Raw genomic sequence first — 20925 nt, 5'->3', positions numbered from 1 at the left:
TTTTTAGGCATAAACCTAACAAAATATGCATAAGATCTACATGTGGGGAAATACATAATTCACATGAAAGAAATCAAAGAAGATCAAAGGAAATGGAGAAACACTTCACTTTTGGAATCAGATGATTCAGCAATATAAAAAAATCAGTTCTTCCCAAGTACGTCAATGAATTCAGCATTATACTACTCAAAACATCAGCAAATTATTCTTCAGTAGGAGGCTGTGTTCACCCATATTCCATCAAGGCAACCTACTCTTTGGATATTGATGAATTGTTCTAAACTTTATACAGAAAAGTGAAAGACTCAGAATAGTCCACACAGCACTGAAGGTGAAGAACAAAGTAAGAAGAATGATGTTGTCAAATCTTCAGAGCTGCTATAACATTTTTTATAGAACTACTGCAAAGACTGCAGTTTGGGCAAAAGATTCCAATCCCATGACATTCTGGGAAAGGTAAAACTATATGAGCAGTTTAACATGACAGGTGTATAGGATACAAAAGAGGTGGTGTACCAAGAGGCTTTTAGGGCAGGGGAACGATTGTGACACTATGACAATAGATACACAAGATGATTTTATTTGTCAAAATCCTGTGAGCTGTACAACAGAGTCAGCTGATGTAAATAACGGATTTCAATTAATAGTTGTATCAGAATCGGTTCATCGGCTTTTTGTAGCACAACATGCTAATACAGGCCTTAGTGACCGTGCAGGAATGGGAGAGAGAAGAAGGCTGGCCTGCTCTGTGCCTCACTAGCAAGCACCTCATGCATGTGTCCTTGGAAATCTTGACAGGCAGAAGCATGCCCCTGACATTTGAAAGCTGCCAGCAATTCTCTTTCTTTGAGGAAGAGCTCAAATTCCTCTATGATGGAAGACACAGTTTAGAGGAAAATACTTGCAGGGAATTTTAATTAGAAAAAGTAAAGATTCTCTTCCAACACACAGAGACAGGGAAAGATCAGTTCCTTGCATGCAAGGTATGTTGCAAATATGTCTAAACATAACCAGGGGCTCAAGAACCACAGCTATTCTCTTTCAAGACCTTTAGAGGTCAAAAACCCAGATGTCAGTTAAGAGGCACCCATGTATTCGGTCACTCTAAGGGCAGAAAATATTTGAGCATCATATCTGGGAGAGAAGTGAAGGCTCCATTGCAAAGGAATCAAGAACTGACCGTATCCTATCTCCCCATGTTCACATATACTGTAATCCTCCTCATTTCACAGGCCAATAGTCTTTACAGTCTATTTTAGTGGAGACAGTGTGATCCTGTGTGCAGTTCTATAGTAATGAGAGCTTGTAGCTTATTCAGAACCTGGGCAATCATAAAAAAGAAAGCTCAGGCCAGACGCAGGGTTGAACTATAATGCCCAAAAGCTCACTATTGATGACCTACATCCACCTGTCACAAAGGTTCCATGCCCCTGCAAGAGAGAGCCACCAGTCAGAGACAGCATGAGCTGGAGGTATGGCATAAATCTACACTGTAACGAACCCTGACATCCAAGACTGAGCAGGTAGAGCCATTAAGATGAGATTAGGATATAAAAGTAGAGCTGTCCTGAATGAGATTAGTGTACTTGTGAAAAGAACTTTTATTTTTCTCTCTTTCACTGGTCTGTCCCCTAAGAGGGTTATCACCAGACCCTGCCCATGCTCACATCTGATCCTTGCTATCTAGCTTTCAGAAGCAAGAGAAATACATTCTTCTGTCTGTAAGCCATGGGGCCTGTAGCAATTTGTTAGGGATTTCCAGATAGACAAACAAAGCAGGAGTTTGATCAACTAGCACAGATAATAAGGGCTACGGAGTATATGTAAAGAAAGAGAATGGTCCAAGACTCAGGGAAGCCCTGTTGATCGGTAAGACTGTGATGCCAGAGGAGAGAAGTATTCCTCCCATGGTTTGGGGGTCCACAAATGTATCTTTCCATAAGATGTAAGTTCCATGCAAAAAAGTAATTTAATATATTTTATAGTCATTCTAAAAAAATGTCTTCCATAAAATTTCAAACAAGTGGGTTTTCTTTTCATTGTGGAGATGAGCACACACACACACACACACCTCACCCCTAAACACGTGTGTGCTGTCTTGATCTCACTGTGTAGCTATAGAATTCCAAAGCATGTCTGGCTCCCTCTGAAGTTATTTTCCTTTCCAGCCTTGATCATAGAATTGTGTTTTCATTTTTCTTTCTACTCAAGCCCTGTGGATCTGCTTAATAAGATTCGGGATTTCATGTTTTTTTCTTCTCTGGAACTGAAGAAAGAGAAGTCTCCAGGGGTCAGCCCTGCTTGAATTCTCAGCAGACTTGACAATGGAAAGTTCAAACATTATAGCCTCCAGTCATTTCTTAAAACAAACAAAACCAGAACAGTCTGGTGGGAACTTTCATGACTTACATGACTAAAACCATCCTCGTTTTTTTTTTTTTTTTCTTTTTCCCTTTACTCCATCTTCCACATGTGCTTCCAAAGCATGTAAGTTATTTGTACACTTGGGAACCAACTGACAGTGCCCACCCATCAGTTTGAAATATTAATAGTAAATTAAGTGGAAGTTCTGGCTGGGTAGTGAAGTCCATGCAAAGAGTGGTAGAAGCAGCCTTTTAAGGCTAGTTCCAAGGCTATGGAGGACATGGGGAAATGGATATAAAAAGCAAGCACAAAGCATCAGGACAAGGCCAGAAGAGTGATTGACAGGGTATTGGTGGGGAGTGACAAAATAAATGCATTCAGGGCACCTATGTTGGACGCACATGGAAGAGGAGTGCTGGAGATGAGGCTGAAAATATACTGGGCTTTCATCTAGCCAGAATATTAACCTGCCATTTTTGCAACAGGGTTATCCAGCGGCATGCCTTCCCCCTGCAGCTTTCCTCCTGTACTTCTCCCTACCTAGTGGGCAAGAACCACCCAGGTGAACAACACATGAACACTCAAGCTGGTCAGAAAGATACATTAAAGGCATCTATGCTAGCAGATAGGCAGGAGCCACTGTATTGAGTGGGTAAACACTATCTGGGATGACCCATCAGTGACTGAGAGTGAAACCATAGATAAAGGAAAATACTATCAGCCATTTAGTGCCAAATAAGGCCCACTGAAAGGTGGATTGAGTTTTTAAGTGAGGAAGAATGTTATTACCAATGCAGAAGCTCTATCATAAATGATATATTCATTTCTAGATTCTGGTATCTCACACTGCTGGCTCATGCGTGTGCTGGGTAAACGATTTACAAACAGAACTCAACTATCAGGAACATGATAATATGATAAGAAGAGGAGAGGGAATTGTCAAAAAACTCTAGAGCACAAGGCAGGCAGGATGGGTACCTAAGCAGTATTATCCTGTTTTCAGTGGCCAGGCCTAACTTGAAATTCAAGATGGGAGCTAAGAAGCATAAGAAGTAGACCTGTGGGAAGGCAAACTTGTACAACCACTTTGGAAATCAATCTAGCGCTTTCTCAGACAATTAGGAATAGTGCTTCCTCAAGATCCAGCTATACCACTCCTAGGCATATATCCAAAAGATGCTCAAGTACACAACAAGGATATTTGCTCAACCATGTTTGTAGCAGCTCTATTTGCAATAGCCAGAACCCGGAAACAACCCAGATGTCGCTCAAAGGAAGAATGGATACAGAAATTGTGGTACTTTTACACAATGGAATACTACGCAGCAATTAAAAACAAGGAAATGATGAAATTTGCAGCAAATGGTAGGACCTAGAAAAGATCATCCCGAGTGAGGTATCCCAGAAGGAGAAAGACACACATGGTATACACTCACTTATATACACCTATAAGATAGGATACACATAATGAAATCTATATACCTAAAGAAGATAAACAAGAAGGAGGACCCTGGGTAAGATAATTCTCACTTAGAAAGACAAATGGGATGGACATTGGATGTAGGAGAAAACAAGTAACAGGACAGAAGCTTACCACTGAGGGCCTCTGAAAGACTCTACCTAGCAGTGTATCAAAGCAGATACTAAGACTCTTAACCAAAACTTCAGCAGAGTGCAGGGAATCATATGAAAGAAAAGGGAGTTAATATGACCTGGAGAGGACAGGAGGACCAAATATATCTGGGCACAAGGGTCTTTTATGAGACTGTTTCTCCAACCAAGGAGCGTGTATGGATATAACCTAGAACCTCTGCTCAGATGTAGCCCATGGTAGCTCACTATACAAGTGGGTTCCCTAGTAAGGGATGCAGGGACTATTTCTGACATGAACTCAATGGCAGGCTCTTTGACCTCCCCACCCACCAAGGGAGGAGCAGTCCTTCTAGGCCACAGAGGAGAACTTTGCAGCCAGTCCTGAAGATACCTGATAAACCAGGGTCTGATGAAAGGAGAGGAGGTCCTCCCCTATCAGTGGACTTGGAAGGGGGCAGGGAGGAGATGAGGGAGGGAGGATAGGTTGGGAGGGAATGAGGGAGCCGTATACAGCTGGGATACAAAGTTAATAAACTGTAACTAATATTTAAAAAATTAAAAATAAATTTTTTAAAAAAGTAGACCTTGGATGGTCAAGGATACCCACAGTTTTCTCAGCTCAGAAAAAGTTTCTGATATCGAGGGAAGCATGTGGCAGAATTGAATTCATTTTCTGTGCCTGGAAAACTTCTGTACATTATTTGTGGATTTTCTGAGAGCCAACCAGCTTTCTGGTTTATTTACCACCATGCTCTATAGAAAAAAAAAAAAAAAACTCTGAACCTGGATTCTGAAAATTTCTCTAGACCTATCAAAATCTGCAAGGCTGACCATGAACATTCCTATCAATCCTATAAAATCCTAATAGAATCTGAAGGTGTACTGGTGAACCTTAGTTTCTTCATTGCTAACTGAAATTAGAAGCAACTTAGGGTTTGAACACTATTCATTTGGAGCAGAAATCAAGTTACACTGATTAAAGCAGTGAAATGGATTAAATTATTATCAAGAGTAATTTATTTAACACAATCTTGACAAGTATACTGTACTTTGCAAGGAATTAATTTCAAAAATATATTTTTGGTTTAGAAAGGTTGGTGAACATTTAACAAGAATTAAGAAAAGGCTTTGACTTGTGTGCTTTATCAGCCCAAGGTGTTGGGGAAGAGGCATACCTTCTGCTGAAGACAGGCTGAAAAGGAAAGGTGTGTTAATCCAGGAATCACATGGCTTTAGACACAAAGAACCGGTGAGAGTAATGACAGAGTCAATGAGGAAGTTCCCTCTATTGAAGATTAAGTTCTACTTCTTGCCAGTGGGCTCTCTATGTTATTTAGCAAGAAGACATAAGCATTAAGTGTTATCAAACCTAGATTCGGAACACAGCTCTCCCACTTTTTAGGTATTTGACTTTGGACAAATGCATCAATGAAGACACCCCAATAAATAATGGATTAAAAGGCAAAGGGTTTTGACATCATATAACAAGAAATTGGGCACAGTGATCTGAAAAAGATTCAATAGTTAAGGGCAACATCAGGGAACTGTTCTCCAACACTTCCCACTCTGAGATCTGAGTACTCATCCTCTTTGTGGTATTGTCACTCTCATCTCTTCTGTCATTGCATCTTCATCCCGGGTAGAAAGAAAAAGAAAAAAAGGCAAAAGTGTGTTCCGATTGTATCTCCTTTTATGAAGAAAACATGTTTACTTGGAAGTCTTATTCAGTGAAATTTTGTTTAAATATATCCATTGGCATGTTACATGGTCAGACTAAATTTTAAATCAATTGATGAGGAACATTTAAAGAGTGTGGTAATTGCTTCTATAAACATTTTTTCTAATATCAGCGTACTCTTTAAAATTAAAAAATAACTAGCCCTATGAAGCTCATCAAATATGATCAGTTTAATAAAGATGGTTTGTTATATACACAGTGATACATTTAATGAGTTAATGAAAAGGAAGGCACAAATGGCAAGGAAAACATGGGGAAACTGAGGGTAGAGGGCAGGTAGGAAAATCACATTGCCACTTTCACAATTTTGAAAAATAGTAAATGAGAGTAAAAATATTCAAACACTTATTCTGACTTTCCTATACAAGACGCTTTTGAGGTTGTCTAAATGGGTAATGAGAGAGTAGGTCTCCTTACAGAAATAATTCACCCTGAAAAAATAAAAAGTGAAAAAATTAAAAATTCACATTTGTGCATCTTGATGAAATAATGGGTCTAGACATGGCCACAAAGGTTTCTAATGGGAAAGGAAGAGTTCTTTACACATGATGGAAAAATCTTGAAGATTGTGGAATTTGTTACCAAAACTCCAACCTGGCTCTATCAAGTTTCAAACTCTAACCAGCAAGTTTTAGGAACCAAGTACGGCAGGATGTATTTCATGATGCTGCAGGGCTTCTGTCAACAAACTCAGAAGATAGGAATGGTTACAGGCAAAATCGGCCATTTTATTTGACAAGTAAGTCGCAGGGTTGGTGGGAGGATGGCTAAGGGAGGTGGGGGAATTGCCAAGGCCTGGAGGCAAGGTAAGAAGTACAATCTACTGACAGGTGAAACAATCTATTTGAAACTATAAAATAATTACAAAATATGTCAATACAGACTGAACATCTCATTATCATAAGAAATTATTTTAAATTGCTCAGTTATAAAAATAGCATTGTTGTTATTTTTCTTTAATGGTACATATGAAATATAGAGAAAGATCCATATGGATTAAATTATACAATATCTGGGACTCCAAAATAATGTAGGCAAAGGGAGTGGTCGACAGAGCAACAGATGACAAAATACAAGCTCTGCGTTGATAATTGTTATAATTGGATCATAAGTCCAGGGAGTTTATTATAATACCATTTGAAAAGTTCCCTAATGGGTTTTTATAAATACTAATAACCTTAGCATGAATAGAATTAGACAAAATATAAAATGGGCTGATTACTCACTTCTTGAAAAAGGCTAAGATTTCCTCTTAGTGTTTTAGTGAGGAGAGCATGAGTTGGAATTGGAATGAGATCTTGACTCTGCTGAAGATTTGAATATAGTGAAAGCCCTTGTAGCACATCCTGAAAATCTGGCATCTAAAAACCACTTCAGATATTATGGCAAACACATAACCTATGTGGTTCCAGATTGCCATGGTTGCAGTATAAAGCAAGTAAATCTCCTCTTGTTATGGTATTATCAGGAAATACAACTTTCTCTTTCCTCTCTGTGTAGAGCCACTTACACACTGTATTTTCATATAATAATGAACATTTATATACAAGTGGTTATGGAGAATTGAGATAATTTTCAAGACATTCCAGGTTCTCTGAGTTAAGAAAAGGCTAAGCGGACCTCCCCTATCAGTGGACTTGGGGAGGGGCATGCATGAGGAAGGGGAAGGGAGGGTGGGATTTGGAGGGAGGGGCTTATGGGGTAGTACAAAATGAATAAAGTGTAATTAATAGTAAAAAAAATTAAAAAAAAAAGGCTAAGCACTTGCATTCTGCCAGTTGTCATGTAGGGTCATAGAGAGACAGTGCTGAGGAGAAGCAACAGTTGCAGCTTGTGCTTGATGCAGCTCACAGAATGGTGTGGTAAGAGAAGCAGAGCCCATCCCCCAAACACCCAAGAATAACTAACTACAATGGAAACTCACAGCAGCCAGATGGTGGGAGCGACCAAAGTGTCCATCAATAGATGAACAGATAGAGAAAATGTGCTGAACAGAATGGACTAGTGTGTTCAGACTTAGAAAGTAAGGAATCTCTGATGTGTGCTTGATGGATGAACAGATGCTCTTTGAGGACATTATGCTAAAGGATATAAGCCAGTTATGGAAAGGCAAGCAGTGCATGATTCCACTCATATGAGGTATTTAGAGTAGAGAAGCTCAGAAAGACAGAAATTAACGGTAGTTAATTTCTGGAGCCTGGGGAGAGAGAGAGCACTGTTTAGTAGCTAGTTTTTGTTTGATAAGATGCAGTTCTTTGGTTGATGCATCAGTCTCTATAGTCTCCTCTGGACCCAACATTTTTGGCTTTGTTGGTTTCCTTGTGGGGCTCCTGTCTCCTCTGGGTCCTTCTATCTCCCTCTCCTTCTATAAGACTCCCTACACTCTGTCCAAAGTTTGGCTCTAAGTCTCTGCATCTGCTTCAATCCCCTGGTGAAGTCATTTACAGGACATTTGTTGCAGGTTCCCATCCTATTCTCTCTCTTCTACTGCTTCCAGTGTCTATTCTGTTTTCCCTTCTGAATGAGAATTAACCATCTTCCCTAGGGGCCTCCTTGTTGTTTAGCTTCTTTAGGTCTGTGGATTTTAGGATGTTTATCCTATATTATCTGGCTACTATTCACTTATAAGTGAGTATATGCTATGCGTGTCGTTCTGCTTCTAGGATACCTCAGTCAGGATGATCTTTTCTAGTTCCATCATAGTCCCCTGCCCAGATGTATCCCATAGACAGCTCAGTCTCCATGTGGATCTTCTAGTAAGGGGAGAAGAGACAGTCATAGACATGAACTCGGTTGCCTGTTCCTTGATCACTTCTCCCTGGTGGGAAGACTCAGCCAGGCCACAAAGGAAGAGGATCTAGACAGACTTGAAAGGACTTGATAAACTAGGGTCAGATAGTAGGGGATGAGGACTTCCTCTATCAGTGAACTAGGGGAGAGGGATAGGGGAGGAACAGGGAGAGAGGGTGGGGCTGAGAGAAGATGAGGGAGGGAGATACAACTGGGATACAAAGTGAATAAACTGTAAATAATAATAATAATAATAAAAGAAAAAATGCATTTCTTTAGATGAATGGTGATGATATGCACACATCTTCAGATTGATAGTGATGCGTGTGTAATGTAGACATACTTAATGACATTACACTCTGCTCAAAAAACAAGGCATACATTTTATATGTTTCATTACAGGTCTTACTATTTTACAGTACAACTTGTGGTAAATTATACTAAGATGATCTGTAGGTGTTCAAAATGAAAGCCTCTGAGAGTCTTCCAACATCTGCCCCCTCCCATTGTTCCCAACCTAATGTAACCCAAATCTTGTTATTTGTTTTAATTCTTCTCCACAATGTGAATGAGACTCAGAAGATGCCAATGCCTTTTCTACAACTATTAGTGAATCCAAATACTTTACAATCAGTTACCCCTGATATTTTCCAGCTGACTCATATTGACATAAAGAGTGCTTTGGCCATGAACTATTGGTCCAATCATGCTGAAGAACAATATCTGTATCCCATGTTGAGACAAACAGAACTAAGAAAGTATGCTGGCAGCCATACTGTAAATAGAAGTCTGCTTTAGGCTGAACATAATGTAGGCAACAAATAATGGAAAAGCTCATTTCTGAAAGAAATCCTCACTTCTGAAATATTTTGATGCCCTGATAAGCCATTGAAGCAACCTTCTCTGTGGCCTCTCCTACCTCTAAGCTTACTGTTACTTCAGATAATACACAATGTCATTATCACTATGTAATCTATTTTTGTGCCAAAAAAGGAGTGAATAGGAGCAACCTGCTTAAGTGTAGAGGCCAAGAGAAGTAGCATCCAGGTTGAGACAGCAGCACTTGAAAAGACCTTGTAGTAAGACAGACCCTGAAATTCTGTCCAGAAGTCTCAAAAAGGAAAGGAAATCCAGCTTGGCTGAAGCCCAGAGGGAGGAAGTAGGAGGTGAGTATTGACACAAGGTGAGGTTGAAAGACAGGCAATCAGCCCTATGCCTAAGGCCCACTTCGATTGGGGGTTTAATCCTGAAGAGACCCAGATAGCACTGGAGTGTTTCTCTTTTTGGTAATTGTGATTACATCACTGCATTGGCTTTTAGGTGGATGCTACAATAGGGAGCTGACTCTGGGAAGGCTGACTCAACCAATACTTCAGGTGAAATACTGTGACAGCTTACTCTAGAGTAGCAGCTTGACAGATGAAGGAATGTGGGCACATTTGTGAACTCCTGGGAAGGCAAACACAATGGAAGTTTATGCTGTATTTGATTTATACTGTGGATGAAATGGGAATTAGTCAGGGATGATTTCTGTGTATTTAAATGTAGCAGGATGACCCAAGAGCCATCCCATATGACAGGTGACAATCCTTGGGCTTGGACTATAAGTAAGATAAAATTATTACCCATCATTCCAAGAAAAGCCATATCACATAAATGACTGAGGACCATCACCCTTGGGGTCCCCATGCATAGACCCTGTGTGCTGGCACTCAACTGAAATCACTGACAAGTCAACGGCAACTCATCACCCAAGTGAGAGTACCACATTGGAAATGCATCCTTTAACTCCAGGATGAATTTGTTCTTATCCTTGATGCTCAACACTGTATCTGTTGCCATGAGAACCAGAAGCAAGTCATCTATATTGATGCCTACCCAAGAAGAATAAAAAATATTGTGAGCAAAATAACTTGTTGTTTCTCTTTTATAGCACCAAGCTTTGGGACTGATTGGCGACACTCCTCTGTCATCAGGATTACAAAACCACAGGGCACTGAAAGCAGAATTTTATGAAAATCTATCTAGCAGTATTCTGTGCTCCTTTATAAATCTCATTGCTACTATCTTTTTGGTCACACACATGCCCCAAAATTCAATTGCTATTTCTATTCAAAATCTTTCACCTTGTCCCAAAACACATTTTCAAACCATAACCTCAAACAAATGCATTTTGAAAGTAATCTATTCCGCTTAAAAACAGCAACCCACTAGTAGGGAAAAAATGTAGATAATTGCAAGTGCTTGAGAGATTTTTTTTCTGTCCTCCATCTCTCTGCCCAAGCTGTAGGGAATTGATATGAAATTAAAACAGACAACTTTCGTTTTCTTTCAAGAGAGATTTATGGCCACTGTCTACAGAATTTCTAGCTGGGAAGTGAACTGTAAAACAAAATGTTTTAAAATAATATGTTTAAAGCAAAGCAGTGTTATGTGCAATTAACGTAAAAATGATCAGACGTGATAGTTGCTGAGCAAAAGTAAAGATAATGAAATATGAGCTATAGGGGTAATAGCACCTCATGAAGCTCTAATCTGTCTGCAAGAAGCACAAATCAAGGAAATAATCAGGCATAGTAATGGCTTTAGAGGGAAGTTCCCTAATCAGACATCTTAAACTGAAACTTTTTTTCTATGTGTAAAACATTTATTGTATCTCTTAATGGCTACAGATAATAATATGTTGAATTCTTAAAAATGTTAAAAAGCATTTTAATAATTTGTTCTATATAGATCACATTTCTATGATATTCAGACTACATTTGAAACTACCCTTTGCCCTAGCTTCAGTCCAAACCTCTGGGATTCTCTTGTATGCCCTGCAGCCACCCTGAGTTGTTCTGCCTTCTCCACTTCATGCTACATAGGAGTTTAACCAAAACTCCCACAAACCAGCCCACTGCCTCTCCTTTACTAGAACTAACCAACAGCCCAGCATTCACACTGCCCACCTCTTTCTGGATAAAGCATATTGATGTAGAGTATACTAGTGTATCAGCTGCCTCTCTTTGGGAGTCTTCAAACCAGAGATAAAACATTTGTCCTCCAAGTTCTGTTAGAAGAGCAATCTACCTCCAATGCAGAAGTTCTTTGACTTGACAGCTCACCTTTCTTTGGTACTGTGTGAGGAGCTGGAAAGCTAGTAAACAAAAAAGACAAATAAAGCCTGCTTCCATACACAAGCCTCATATCAGCACTTCACAGCACAGCAGGATTTTCCCTTAAGGGACACTCAGCAGTGTCTAAAAACTTATTGTCATGATGGGCAGAGTGCTACTGGCACCTAGTAGGTATTGGACGGGGATCCTGTTACACATCCTACAATTCCCAGAACAGCCTCACACAATGTGCTCTGGATCTAGATGTCCATCCTGTCAACAATGAGGTGTCCTACCTCAAATAAACAAAAGATAAATACAAACATTTCAGGAACAGAGAGCCATGAAAGAAACAAATAGTAGAATGTAACAGAGGGCTGGAGCAAGAGAAAATCACCCTTCCAGAGAGACTGAGGAGACTCTGTGGGAAGGCTGAGGATCTACCCAGCCAGGCTGTTCTAGGATCTGACATGTCTGCTGTCCAATGTGGTGTCACACACAATAGTATTTGATACTGAAGAAGACTGACCAAGATGTGCATTCTACCCACCATCTCAGGCACTCCTGTGTGCATTGCCTGTTACCAAATATTGGCGTTCACTGGAGTTTGGACAGCTGTGTTCTGGAGTGCTTTTTGGAGCATCTGGCACAGCAGCATGCACACATGAAGGATGAGAAAGTGAAATTCTTGCCAAGTGTGGATGAGAATGCAGGTGTGGAACTCCACAGTAGCACAGGATGATTTCAGATGACATGTTAAACTCCTGGACCTACTAAGACAACAAATGGGATTGATTTCTCACCATTCTGGGGAACAGAAGTCCAAACGCAAGGTTTCAGTAAGGCCATGCTTCTTTGAAGACTCAGGACAGACCTCTTCCCTGTCTTTCAGCAACCAGTTACAGCTGGATATCATTATTGGCCCTGGGCTTTCAGCCGCCTTCCTTCAGTTTCTGTTTCTGTTGCCATATGCCCTAATCTCTGAAAAACCTCTGCTTCTTCTTACAAACACACCATTCATTCGTGTTGTAGCAGAGCCAGACTATGAACTTATCTCAATGTCCCTAACTATATCTGCAAAAACTGTTAACAAACAGGGTCACAGTAACAGGTGCTAAGGAGTAGAATGTTAACATATCTCCTTAGGGGACAAAATTAGTTTGCAGTACGTAGAAGGAATGGGTTCAGAGAATATTAATTTCTAGTTCTAAAACAGCTCATTTGCAAGTGAAGGCCATGCCAGACAAGCCCCACTCAAAAAAAGTAGCTATGAATCACTTACTAAAATTAGAACAAGCTATAGTGAAGGCTCCACAGTGTTTGCACTGCAACCAGCTTGTCCAGGCAATGGGCACAGTTCCCTTGTCATTCTTCCCTCCACTTTTGTTTGTCGCCCAAAAAAATAAAATAATAGCCACGAACCCTTACATTTTTGAGGTCTTTGCAGCAACTGCATACCTTCTCATTATCCACAGTCAGGTGTAATAAGAAGGTGTGCAGTTTAGGGAGCTTGTTTAGCTGCTGGAAAACTGCTGAGAGTTGTGTCACCTTTTATAGATACACCTCCTTTGCTTGGTCATGCGGAGGCCGCCCTAGACAGTCGCTCCCTGAACTTCTTCTTTTGCTACGGCTTGAGGTTTATTGAAGAGCTAGCCCTTGCTAGGCCCCCATGAAATAAAACATGGAAAGTATCTAAGATAGACTGGAGAAGAGAATCGTTTTGTAAGCAGATCACTAAACCTGGCATGAATGCACCTTGAATTTCTCTTTTTTTGGACTCTGTTTCACATTTTTAAAGGAAGCAACTCAAGCCCTACTGCACATGACTCTTTAGGAAAGTCCAGTCCTCCTAGATATGCTTATGGATGACTACTGGGTGGGAAGGAATTTCTGGTGTGCACAGTCTCCTGGTTGGAGCCTCTCACCTCTCACATCAAATATTACTGCTACTTGGTTCCTATTCCATCTCTGTGTACCTCTTCACCCCACACATGGATGGGGTCTTCTTTTTCATTTCTCAGAGCACTCAAACACAATGTCAATATGAGACAGATTTTACTGAAAGTTCCAAGAACAGGAAAAGCTTTGAAGCTTGCGCCAGAAGAGAAATACATTCTCAGACATGCTTTGCTGCTTCTAAAGATCAACAGTCAAGTGCCCCAGGCCATCATTCTCCTAAGGTGCTGAGACCTGAAGTCTTCAAACCAATCTCCTTTCTATTATCTGCTCCCAGCCTCAGTAACCAGGCTCCAACCATCATCCTCACCTTGCTCATTGACCCCCCTGAATATTCTATTATTTTATTATCTTTTTAATCAATCACTCATGTGGTGGCCTGAATGAAAATGGCCCCCATAGACCCATAGAGAGGGGCACTTGTAGGAGGTGTGGCCTTGGTGGCGGAAGTGTATCACTGAGGGTGGGCCTTGGGGTTTCTAATGCTCAAGAAAGACCCAGTGTCACTCTCTCTCTTCCACTCCTTCAGCACTGTTTGCTTGGGTGAATCATGATTCCCACCATGATGACAAGCTTCTGAACTGTAAGCTAGCCCCAGTTAAATGGTTTCTTTTATAAGAGTTTCTATAGTAAGGTGTCTCTTCACAGCAATAGAAACCCCAATTCACCTCCATTGCAAAGCAGACCCTAGGGCTTTATGCTTCATCATCAGAGGCTCACTGAACACTAATAAAGCATGATCTGTACCTGGCTTATCTCTTCAGAATGAATAAATAACTGCAGTGTGACTCTGTGAAGAAATTCTTTCATCACCCTATAATGAATAGGTCTTCAACACCTGTCAGCTTCTCATGCTGCAGGTCAGATAACTGGAGCTAGAAGAGTTAGTTGACTTTCCAGTAAGCTGTTCATTTAAAGTGGTCACCTGGGTCAGAGAACCCAGGTCTCATGACTCTGTACCACATTCTGTGTAACTGGAAGTGTTTGCTCATCACTTCCAGATTCAATAAAGTGCTCAAGCAAGTTGAGTGCACTGATGTGCCATATCAATATCAGTGTCTCATATGGTCCCAGGGATGTTCATTCAGATGCCAAGATCCCCCTTAAGCCTCGACCTCATTTTTTGTCCTACTGTGAACCTGCTTTGAACCAGTCTTATAGATCATGATTGACTAGTGTGTTCCCTAGAGTTCTTTTATTTGGCGGGGGGTGGGGGGGTGTATGTGTATGCAGCTGCCTGTGACAGTGTGCGCATGAGCATGTGGAAGCTAGAGATTAAATGGCTTCTTTGTCATTCTCGTTGTGTTTTTGGAGACAGGGTCTCCCACTGACATTGGAGCTCACCAATTAGCTTGACTAGCTGGCCCATGAACTATAGGATGTAATCATCTCTGCCATGAGCTTTTATGTGGATGCTAAAGTCTAAATTCAAGTCCTTGTGTTTGCATTGAAAGCTCTTTACCCACTAAGCCATCTCCCCAGCCCTCATCAGGGTTCTATACACCAGTGGAAAAGAAATAAATGCCAGATTCTTAGCTAGAAAAGAAAGGTTTTAAAGGATAATAACATTATAACTTTTGAATGGGCTGGAGACTGGTGTGGAAACATGCAGCCATTCTTAAAGACTCAAGAGAGAAAATGGCGTTATTTAATCATATAGGGTAGAACATGGGGTGAAAACAAAGTTGAGGACAAGATGTGATAATCCATGCAGGAGTTTATGAAAGCTTAAACTAAAGAAGGTATTGTTGGAATGGAGACATACAGAAACACTCAAGAAATAGATGGGTGAAAAGATTGATATTATCTGCATGATAATCAGGTACAGGAGAAAGCAGAAACATTGAGCTAATTGGGTAGTGGGATTTTTGTGGTGTCACTGATTGCAGCAGAGGACACAGTTTGAAGAGGTAGGACGATGATAAATGGTAGCAAGAGGAATAAAGGCAGTCTGGACACACCAATGTATACCTTTTTGTGAGGTGTGCCCTGGAAGATAGACTGGAACAAAGACGTCTTAGGAAAGAAACAGAGAATAGACTAAGTCTAAGAATTTGGTGGTGCTTGAAAACAGGGAAGACAAGATGAGGCTGTTGAAAGAAAGAGTTCGCGGGACAAGATGGCTGCGCCAGGAGAACAGGGCATCTGAGGAACCGGAAAACATTTCCTGTACAGCGACCAAGAGACTGAATCCTGGGCCCTAAAACAACAGCGATCGTGTTTTTCAGGTGAGAGGAAACCCCCATGGCGTGGGAATCAGTCTGTACCACTCTCAGGTCCCCCAGCCAGAATCCGGAAGAGATCCCGGGTTGCACAGGCACTAGGTCCCCAGACCAGAGCCACACCCCTGTGCGTCCTGATCACGTTCCCAGGCTGATCAGTGGGCACAAAAACACCAGAGACTGGGAGTCCTGGACAGAGAGAATCCACAGGGAAGGAAGGAAGCTGTACTGACTTAAATCACACAGTCCTTCCCTGGAAAAAGTCTCGAAGACCAGCGGGGCCGAGCCACCATCACTGAGCTGTGCTCCAGACACAGGCAGTTTCTGCACACCAGCTAGCTGGCAGAGACTGAGCGGTGCGCCCCAGGGCAAAAAAGAGACTGGGAGTCCCTGTCTCCAGAGAATCCACAGGGAAGGAAGGAAACTGTACTGACTCAAATCACCCAGTCCTTCCCTAGAAAAAGTCTCCCAGACTGGCGGGGCTGAGCCGCCATCACTGAGCTCTGCTCCAGACACAGGGACAAACAGTTGCTGCGTGGCAGAGGTCCAACTGTGTCACAGCAGCGGATCATTAAATTTATAGCAAGAAACCCAGAAACAGTGCAGCTGTCTTCAGGACTTCCCTGGGTTAGAGGAGAACCCTCTCAACTAACAAAGACCACATTTACCACTCAGGTTTATATCCCTGAGGTGAGCAGCAGCAACTCCTGAAAAAATGCCAGCCATCCAGGGACTATACCCAAAAGGCTAAGAAGACTTCCTTCAAAGAAACCCAGCTTTCTGCCAAGGGGATTCTCTCTACCACAGGATCCCCAGAAACCACCAGAAAATAACCCCAAATACCTAAGATAGTGCAATGGGTAGAGGCCAGCATAAAAGCTCAAGCAACAAAACACAGAGCAATATGGCATCTCCAGAACCCAGTTACCCAGGGGCAAGTAGCCCTGGACACCCCAGCATAACTGAAATCCAAGAAGATGACCTAACAAGTATGCTCATGAAGATGATAACAGAGGAAATAAATAAGATACGTAAAGACACAGAGGAAGACAAACTCAAAGAGAATATTGCCATCCATAAAGAAATAAAGGAAGTCGCAGCCAAATTGTTTGTGGCCTTTAGAAAGGAAATGCTTAAAGGACTGAATGAAATAAAAGAAACAGAGGTTGGTTCAAACAAACAGCTGAAAGAAGTGATGGAAAAACAGGAAAATACAGTCAGACAGGTGAAGGAAATCAATAAAATGGCTCAAGATCTGAAGATAGAATTGGAAAAATTAAAGAAAACACAAATGGAGGAAATTGAAGAGAGAAAGAACTTAGGGAAGAAAACAAGAACTACAGAGGTTAGCATAAACAATAGACTACAAGAGATGGAAGAAAGAATCTCAGGTGTGGAAGATACAATGGAAGAAATCAATGTATCTGTCAAAGAAAATGTTAAATCCAAAAAATTCTTGACACAGTCCGTCCAAGAAATCCAAGACAATATGAAAAGACAAAACCTAAGAATAATAGGTATAGAGGAAAAAGAAGACTTCCTTCTCCAAGTCCCAGAAAATATTTTCAACAAAATCATTGAAGAAAATTTCCCCAAGTTAAAGGAGAGGCCAATAAGAATACATGAGGCCTAAAGAACACCCAACAAATTTGACCAGAAAAGAAAATCCTCCCGCCACAAAATAATCAAAACAGTAAGTATACAGAACAAAGAAAAAAATATTAAAAGCTACAAGGGAAAAAGGCGAAGTAACATATAATGGCAAACCCATTAGAATCACACCTGACTTTTCAACAGAGACTATGAAAGCCAGAAGGGCCTGGACGGATATCATGCAGACCCTAAGAGAACACAGATGTCAGCCCAGGCTACTATATCCTGCAAAACTCTCAGTCCTCATAGACGGAGAAAACAAGATATTCAATGACAAAAACAAATTTCAACAATACCTACACACAAATCCAGCATTACAGAAGACACTGGAAGGGAAAATACAACCCAAGAAAATTAGCTTCTGTCAAGAAAACACAGGAAATAATTAAACTTACTACAGTAAAACAAAAAGCAACCAAGCACACAACCTTATGACCACAGCCAACATCAAAATCAAAGGATCTAGCAGCCACTGGTCATTAATCTCTGTCAACATCAATGTACTCAACTCTACAGTAAAAAGAAACAGATTGACAGAATGGATACATAAACAAAATCCAGCAATCTGTTGCATACAAGAAACACACCTAAGGCACAAAGATAGACATTACCTGAGGGTAAAGGGTTGGAAGACAACTTTCCAAGCAAATGGACCCAAGAAGCAAGCAGGAGTAGCCATTCTAATATCTGATAAAATGGACTTTCAACCAAAATTAATAAAAAGAGATGGGGAAGAACACTTCATACTCAGCAAGGGAAAATTCCAACAGGAAGATAACACAATCCTGAACATATATGCCCCAAATACAAGGGCACCCACATTTGTAAAAGAAACATTGATAAAATTTAAACCACATATAGATCCCCACACATTAATAGTGGGAGACTTCACCAGCCCACTCTCAACAAAGGATAGGTCAACAAAACAGAAATTAAACAAAGAAACAATAACTTGGACAGAGGTCATGAATCAAATGGACCTCACAGACATTTACAGAACTTTACACCCAAACACAAAAGAATTTACCATCTTCTCAGCACCTCATGGAACCTTCTCCAAAATAGACAATATAGTTGGTCACAAAGCAAGCCTCAACAGATATAAGAAGATTGAAATAATCCCTTGTATCTTGTCTGATCACCATGGAATAAAGCTGGACCTCAACAACAACAGAAATAGCAAAAAGCCTACACACACATGGAAACTGAACAACTTGTTACTAAATGACAGCTGGGTCAGGGAAGAAATAAAGAAAGAAATTAAAGTCTTCCTAGAACTGAATAAAAATGAAGACACAACATACCCAAACTTGTGGGACACAATGAAAGCAGTGCAAAGAGGAAAGTTCATAGCACTAAGTGCCTTCAAGAAAAAATTCGAGACAGCTCATTCAAGCAACTTAATGGTTCACTTAAAAACCCTAGAAAAAGAAGAAGCAGATACACCAAAAAGGAGTAGACGGCTGGAAATAATAAAACTCAGGGCTAAAATCAGTCAATTAGAAACAAATAAAACAATTCAAAGACTCAATGAAACCAAGAGCTGGTTCTTTGAGAAAATCAACAAGATCGACAAACCATTAGCCAAGCTAACTAAAAGGCAGAGAGACACCACCCAAATCAACAAAATCAGAAATGAAAAGGGGGACATACCTACAGACACTGAGGAAATCCAAACAATCATCAGGACTTACTTCCAAAGTCTATATGGCACAAAATTTGAAAATCTAAATGAAATGGACAATTTTCTTGATCGATTTGACTTACCAAAGCTGAATCAGGACCAGGTAAATCAACTAAATAGTCCTATATCCCCCAAAGAAATAGAAGTGGTCATCAAAATCTCCCATCGAAAAAAAGCCCAAGACCAGATGGCTTCAGCGCAGAATTCTACCAGACCTTCAAAGAAGAGCTAACTCCAATTCTCTTCAAACTATTCCACAAAATAGAAACAGAAGGAACATTACCAAATTCATTCTATGAAGCCACAGTCACCTTGGTACCTAAACCTCACAAAGACTCAACAAAGAAAGAGAATTTCAGGCCAATCTCCCTTATGAACATTGATGCAAAAATACTTAACAAAATACTTGCAAACCGAATACAAGAATACATCAAAGATATTATTCACTATGATCAAGTAGGCTTCATCCCAGGTATGCAGGGGTAGTTCAATATACGGAAATCCATCAATGTGATCCACCACATAAACAAACTGAAAGAAAAGAAACCACATGATCATCTCCTTAGATGCTGAAAAAGCATTTCACAAAATCCAACATCCATTCATGTTTAAAGTATTGGAGAGATCAGGGATACAAGGCACATATCTAAACATAGTAAAGGCAATATACAGCAAGCCTATAACCAACATCAAACTGAATGGAGAGAAACTTAAAGCAATCCCACTGAAATCAGGAACAAGACAAGGCTGCCCACTCTCTCCATATCTCTTCATAGTGCTGGAAGTCCTTGCTAGAGCAATAAGATAGTTGAAGGAGATCAAGTGGATACAGATTGGAAAGGAAGAAGTCAAATTATCACTATTTGCAGATGATATGATAGTATACATGAGTGACCCCAAAAACTCTACCAGGGAACTCCTACAGCTGATAAACACCTTCAGCAAAGTGGCCAGATACAAAATTATCTCAAAAAAATCAGTAGCACTCCTGTATACAAAAGACAAAAGGGCTGAGAAAGAAATTAGAGAAACAACACCATTCACAATAGCCACAAATGACATAAAGTACCTTGGTGTAACCCTAACCAAGCAAGTCAAAGATTTGTATGAAAAAAATTTCAAGTATCTGAAGAAAGAATTATAAGATATGAGAAGATAGAATGATCTCCCATGCTCATGGCTTGGCAGGATTAACATATTATAAATGGCCATCTTACCAAAAGCAATCTACAGATTTAATGCAATTCCCATCAAATTGCCAACACAATTCTTACAGACCTTGAAGGAAGAATTCTCAACTTCATATGGAATAATAAAAAACCAAGAATTGCTAAAACAATCCTCTACAATAAAAGATCTTCTGGAGGTATCTCCATCCCTGATTTCAAGCTGTACTATAGAGCAACAGTTATAAAAACTGCATGGTATTGGCATAGAAACAGAATGGTGGATCCATGGAACCGAACAGAAGACCCAGAAATAAACCCATACACTTACGGACACCTGATATTTGACAAAGATGTCAAAATCATACAATGGAAAAAATATAGCATCTTCAACAAATGGTGCTGGTCCAACTGGATGTCTACATGTAGAAAAATGAAAATAGACCCATACTTATCACCCTGCACAAAACTGAAGTCCAAGTGGATCAAAGACCTCAACATAAAACCAGACACATTAAATCGGCTAGAATAAAAAGTGGGGAATACCCTAAAACTCATTGGTACAGGAGAAAACTTCCTGAACAGAACACCAACAGCACAGGCTCTAAGAGCAACAATCAATAAATGGGACCTCATGAAACTGAAAAGTTTCTGTAAAGCA

The sequence above is a fragment of the Psammomys obesus genome, unplaced genomic scaffold, assembly GCF_907164565.1.
Source record: "Psammomys obesus unplaced genomic scaffold, mPsaObe1.curated_primary_1811, whole genome shotgun sequence".
Classification (NCBI taxonomy): domain Eukaryota; kingdom Metazoa; phylum Chordata; class Mammalia; order Rodentia; family Muridae; genus Psammomys; species Psammomys obesus.
This window is presented reverse-complemented; position numbering follows the sequence as displayed.